We start from the raw sequence: 6,902 nt of genomic DNA, 5'->3' as shown, positions 1-6,902 counted from the left end.
GTCTCAGCCATTTGCATTTCCTTAATGTTTGTTTTGATGCAACAATCTTACGGTTTGGTTCATTCGCCATCCAGAAAATGTATAAATAATTCATGTTTCAACTGTGCACATTTTGTATTGTGCTCGCTCAGTATGTTTACAATTTTGAATAGTCATTTTCTAAGTGTTTGTAAATGTTTGTGCAGTTTTAAAGTTCAGATTGTTTAAAAAGATGTTCCAGTATTTTTTAAAGAAAATTTTATTTACATCAAATGTGTTGAATTATACACACACACTCACACACTTTTACAACCTTAATGAAAAATACATGCCCTCTTAATTCCCCCGTCATTTTTAAACATTCAATTCTAATTAACACATCTTTCTTCCATTCATAATCAATAAATTAAAACTCCAAAATGGGAGATTATTCAGAAATTGTGGTACAAAAAGCAAATTTCACTACAGCAACAACAAAAAAAATCTACATTCTATTTCATACAAAAATACATTTACATATCTGACAAACCCCTTATTAAATAACACAAGTGAAAATCAACACCGCTCTGAAATGCATTCAAGTGTGCAGGAATGCAAACAAAACGTGACAGGAAGCTGCTACACATCACTGCTGATAGAAAACTCTTTCCGTTGTCTCACCTCCTTTCATCAACATAAAATTCTTATCTTATTTGTTTAAAACAATACATTAGAGCTCAACACAGGGGAAAACTGTCTTTTAAAAAAAAATTTGGATGAATTTAATGACCGTAACTACAGGAATTCACCCACTAGACAGAGCAGCTACACTTTTTTCTTTTTTAAAATCATCACTGCTGGATTGTGTGAAAAATTTGGGAGGATGTCAGACGGGCTACATTGCGGTTGGCTACTACTGGACATTAATAGTTTGTTACATATTTAGTGTTTCAACATTGTGGCAGAAAAACAAAACACCTGAGAAAATCCCTCTAACTCTTAACAATAAGAGGCCCTCTTCATCCTCTTACTCTTAGAAGGACAAGGTTCACCAGCACGGACTCAAACAGCAGACAAATAACACAGACGGAAAGAACGATACTCAGCAGATTACAGACTTCAACTTAAGTCAAACAAGCCCTATTTTAAAAAGGGCTCAATAGCAAAATTACAGGAAAAAGTTTTACATTTGTGCAAAAGTCATAATTTGATCAGAAAAACAAAAGTAGATTTTTTCATACTACCTGTGTTTATACTTTTTAGAGAGAAAAGTAATCAAAATAGTGTGTGATTAACAGAGCTGTAAACTTTCAAAAACACGGATTCAGTTTTACTCAAAAAGGACATATTACTAAATCACAGCTGCCAACGTGAACACATTTTGACTATTGAGTACGTTCAGACTTTTCACTGCTTTGCAGGTCAACATTGTTTCAGTTTTAAGTTCCGTTTCCTGTGTTGAGGTACCAGCGTACGCTATATGCTAAACCCTCAAACGCCTTTGCCTAGCGAGACGTGCACACACAAAAAAAAATCACATCTACCCTAGCAGACTGTAAAAGCTGGTAGAATTGTATTTCCTGGGTGTGTCAATATTTTCAGAGGGCGAACAGCCCACTTCAGACAACACCTTTGATTTTGGATTAACATTTGCAGTAAAAATGACTGTTGTAAGGCATCGATAGGTTCCAGCTGCAATAACACTCCACCCTTGTTCCTTTAATTCCCATCGTTGGCTCACGACGTGGGATGCCAACAAGCTAAACAGTCGATTAGAGTTTTTGGCAGGTCTACAACTTTATCACGATAAAATTAAGAATAATTTTCTTGTGACTTTCTCACCTTTTTCTCATTATCTTTTATAACTTCACTCATACAATTCTGATATAAATATCAGAATGATATATATATATATAATTTTTTTTTAATGTAAAAACCTTTACTTTTTATAACAACTTTAATTAGTTCCTGGCCTGAGCGTGGTTAATGAATTTCCACAAAGTAGGAATTATAAATCGAATATTTTCATAGCTAAAGCATAAAAAACACAGAGCCCTGTAGAGATGAAATAATACCCTTAAGTCAGCTTTACACTAGAAATCCAATATAGCAGGGATATACAACCACATTGTTTTGGAAGCCACGTTTCCAGAAACCTAAGAACTTCTTGATTCACTAGCAATATTTTGTATATACCAAAAAGCCCTCGTCCTTTGCAGTGGACATTCGATTATTTTGTCAGTTACATTTTTTGGGAAAAAAAAAACTATTTAATTGACCAGGAGCACCCTGCTGTTTGTAGACATGTACTGCAAAAATGTTAGTCTTTTCCAAGTTTTTTTTAATTTTTTTTTTACTGAACTTGCCAATGAACAGTTCTGCATCGTAGTAACGCTGCCTGAGGCTAAGCGAATCTCTGGCCACGATACTGAACAGCATGCTTTGATTGATTTGGACTCATCTAGTGGCCAATACTCCTGTTGTATTAAAACTTTTAGGTTCATTTGGCCATTTTTATGCTTAAAAATGGTTAAATTTAAGCCATTAACACACAGAATATGTTTAAAAACAAACAATACTTTTTGCGGCTTCACTCTATGACAAAAATAGAAATGTCGCAAAATGATCAGCAAAAATATGCAACGTTAAAAAAACGTGGTGGGAAACAAATTCACCTTCATTTTAGATCTGTGTGTTCTAAACTTTAGTGAGATGACTATCCTAAATACTCATTTTTTATACTACTTGTCCTCTTTTTGGTCAACTGTGAGTAAACGCGTACAGCCAATCACAGTTGAGTTAAGTAATAATTGCATAAGCCAAACAAAAACGGCAACAGTTCCTACTAACTTTTGTATGAAAATAGCAAGGAACTCCATGAACAACGTCGGCACATTCTGGGTGGACGACACGCTTAGCAGCATTCCACTCCTAAACATACAGAAAGTAGACGGACACAAATAAGCAAGTTAAAAACTAATCAGTGCCTGACTGAAATACTTCATTATATACACACTATCATACCAACCTTTGGTGAAGGGGAGTTTGTTGTAAAATAAAATGACAGTAGTAGCTCCAGTGTATTGACTAGTACTCACTTCAAATAGTTGATGACAGACTACATGATTCCATTTGTGTGTTCCGTGACATAAAGGGATGTGTTCACCTGATTTAAGATCACTTCTTGTAGTCAAGTCCACTCACAGGCCACAAGATTAGGTACTCCTGCACAATTTGATTGAGATCCAATACACAAAGATACATTTTGTTGCTGGCAGGGATACAAGTGGTCTTCATATCATTCATGATTTTGAAGAAATGTGTAGCTCAGTAAGTGTCACCAATCGCTAACACACAAAACTAATGTGTATTTTTTGTACGTTGTTTTAAGTTATGGCTAGTGATGGGTCAAACATACTAAAGCACTGATTCGCTATGAAAGACTAGGAATGATACCGTGTCCCTCGATCTGTGGGTCATGTGACCGATACAACTGTGACGCATCAAACTGTTTATCGGGAAGCGCTTCTTTCGGCTCACAAGTGACAGCTTGTACTAAAAGAGGTTGGCGGGGTGACGCTACGTGTTTGGCATCAATTTATGGCGTTACTGGGAAAAAAAGGAAAAATTGTAAGGGATCTTATAGTGCCCAATAAAGATGAATGTTATTTTCCTCTTTACGATTTGGGTTGTTGACCAGAGTTGCACATTTCCTATATCTTTCTTCACACTTATTCTCATAAATATATATTTGTTACTATTAATTGTATTATTTTTATACAACAGATAGTGCCATTATGAAACAGCAACACCGTATCAGTGCCGCGTCAGTACAGCCAGTAAGTGGGCCGCACACTCACTGAGGCGTCATTTACCCATTACTAGTTACATCACGATGTGCTATTTAAAACTCAGAATGACACAAATCTCCTATTTGTGCTTTAATCATTAATAAATATTAATAAAAATCAAACAATTTACTTGTATGACAAATGTGAGGCACTTCTATGACAAATCCCTTCCAATTTGTGCCTACGTTGACATTTCATTAGTTTTTATGTCTTACAATGGCCAGTGGTTAACTTATTTTTACACTTGTATGACAAGCAGTTCACATTGTTTGCAAACATTGTCTGTACGTTTAAATGTTTCGAGTTTCACCCCACAAGAGATTGTGTTTCCATTACTACCTGATCAGATCAAATCCCTTGTTGGACCTGGGATTGTGCAGGTGTACCTAATGTTGTGGTCGATGTTACATTAGAGCTTTCATGATTTGTCCTAAAGTCTACAGCACCGCATTTGTGGATCTGTGAGGACCGCCTGCTAGTGATGCGTCTCCAGCTCCACCACGGTCCACTCGCCCTGCGGGGAGCTGCCAGCGGTTTCTGGGGAGAAGCTACTCACAGAGGTGACTGTGGCCGAGGGCGGGGTGATGGGAGGCAGGAGGCTGGGCCACAGGCTGCTCTCCAGGGGGCTCAGGGTGCCCCCGGCGCCGCCCGGCAACAGCAGCAGGGACGAACAGCCGTCTCCGTTCAGCAGCAAGGTCTGATTGATCAGCTGCTGCACGATGTCCACTTTCTTGCCCCAGTCCAGGTCCAGCGGGGGCGGGCGCTCGGGGGAGTCGGGCGGGAAAGGCGACAAATGGTCTCCGTTGACCTTTTGAGACGAGTCATCTCCGTGTGGTGTCAGCCGTCTTTCACAGTCAATGTTCTCCTCCACGCTCTCTTCCCGTTTCAGCTCACCCTCACGGCCTTCATCATCGCTGTTCTCCAGAGCTTCATAGATGGTGCACAGACCTGAGGACGGCGACAACACTACAGTCGGACTTTTAGACGACTGCTCCAGTTCTTGTTGCCACTGCATGATCTGTTGCCTTTGCTTCAGTTCTTCTTGTTGCTGCTGCAGCTGCAACTCAAGCTCCCTCCTCTCAGTCTCATCTTCCTTGTTCCGCTTAATCTCCTCCTCCGCCTCGTCCTTCTTCCTCCTCTGCTCCTCCTCCTCACGCTTCTTCCGCTCCTGCTCGGCGCCCTCCAGCGGTCTGCTCTGCTGCTCCCTGCGCTGCTGCAGCTCCAGCAGCTGCTTCTGGTGTTGCTCCAGCCGCCGCAGCTGGGGACTGAGAGCCTGCTGCCCACCGCCACCACCACCACCGCTCCTGGGCGGGAGGTCAGCGCAGGTCAGCCGAGGAAGCACCAGGTGAGCTTCAGCGTGTGGCGAGTGATGGCGTCGATGCGGCAGCGCGGTGAGGCCTGGGAGCGGGGAAAGCAGGGTTACGGTAAGCAGTGCAGTGTGAGTGCAAGCCAAAAGAATTGAAGGAAAAACGGTCTGTGGTCCACTAACCCTTGTGCAAGTTTAACATTGACTATACGCTTACTCAGGATCTAAAAGGGATCCGCTCATAAATGTGTCATAAACCAGCCATACTTTTATTTTATTTGTTTATCAATCAATCAATGTTTATTTATATAGCCCTAAATCACAAGTGTCTCAAAAAGGCTGCACAAGCCACAACGACATACGCGGTACAGAGCCCACTTTTGGCGCTTGAAATATTTTAACTCTATAAAGATTTTATCATTAAAAAAACATTCATGGCCTTTTTATTCAACTGCTTATTATATGCATTATTTATTATTATTATACAAAATTATTATTAACAAATATGCAACATTCCTAAAAAAAAACAACAAAAAAAACTAATATTTGTGATATTGATTTTGACAGACAAATAAGGCATTTTTTACAGTGCCTACTGGGCTAGAATGAGATAGAAATCCGGCAGTCTTAAGTTTGAGTTCACAATTCTATATCTCTATCTCACTCGATCGATATATGTCTGGATTTATGTATCGCTTTGGATCGGTCTATCGCTCTCTATCGGTGTATCGCTCGATCAATATACCTTTGGATCTCTGGATCGATTTATCGATGGATCTCTGGATCGATAGCTTTTCCTATCATTGTGAAGCAGAATTCACCGAGCGATGGATTGGTCACCCACTGATAGGGTACATTAGTTGGGTTTGGACAGTCGTGAGACAGGTTATAATGTGTTGCTGCAATAGTAATTCTAGATCGATCGATATATCAATCCAGACATACTGTATATCAATGGATCCATGATTAAAGGATTGATCTATAGTTATATGCCAAAGATAATCTTCAAAGCTCTGAGAATTATGTTCATGGTATTCTGGACTCATTTGATGTTAAGGGGCGGATTTAGACCAAAACATTTTTTCTTTCTTTTTCTCCATTCAGAAAGAAAGATTAATTTGGTTTTCATGGAAAAAGCATAATAATATACCAGGATAACAGTTACAAAGAGGTCTTAAGAGACATTGTGTGTACTTTGTCTATATCCTATTCTTACAACATTTTAATAAAGAACAATTTATTTATTTATTTTTTAAATCACGGGTGGAAAAACTACCTGGCGAAATTTCAGACCGCTAACTTTCAAAATGAACAACCATGTCACTTAAGGAACACGTTTTGGACTATAGTGTTGCACAAGGGTTAAGAGTGAAGAAAGCAGTGAGAGGAAAACAGCCAACAGCAGCAGAATACAGTGTGTATGCAATCCTAATTCCGAAGGGAGTGTGTTAAATTGAGAAAACAGTGCAGAAAATGGTAACCCGGGGGTGGTGAGGTGACTGGGTTGAGAGCAAAAATGTGCATAATCCTTACGCCCAAATAAAATATCTACACCCACAAAACCAGGTTTGTGAACACAAAGTAAAACTTTGGGTGGGAAAAACAGCAGCCAACTTCCTGTATATGCAACCTGTTCCAAGCTGAAACACCAGTGATTTAAAGTAAAGACATGCAAAAGCGCTCCATGCATCACAAAACAATAGCTTGGCTTTGAAGACCCAAATAGGACTCAACGAAGACCTGCTTCAAACAGTAGATGAAGTCTCGCAGCCAAACTATTCAGCAAA

At 39.6% G+C, this 6,902-nt stretch overlaps 1 protein-coding gene across 5 annotated transcripts in view; it reads left to right on the top strand.

The window, feature by feature from the left end:
* The window catches only part of lg25h19orf67 (linkage group 25 C19orf67 homolog), an 8,707-nt gene extending 8,495 nt beyond the window's left edge, over window positions 1-212 (top strand). For all 5 annotated transcript variants that reach the window (XM_061983956.1, XM_061983957.1, XM_061983953.1 and 2 more), the window contains exon 8: window positions 1-212. This exon is cut by the window's left edge and continues 222 nt beyond it. The gene's annotated coding sequence lies outside the window, so the exon portion shown is untranslated.
* Window positions 213-6,902: the final 6,690 nt, after the last annotated feature.

This window comes from Nerophis lumbriciformis, linkage group LG25, assembly GCF_033978685.3.
Source record: "Nerophis lumbriciformis linkage group LG25, RoL_Nlum_v2.1, whole genome shotgun sequence".
Classification (NCBI taxonomy): Eukaryota; Metazoa; Chordata; class Actinopteri; order Syngnathiformes; family Syngnathidae; genus Nerophis; species Nerophis lumbriciformis.
This window is presented reverse-complemented; position numbering and strand designations above follow the sequence as displayed.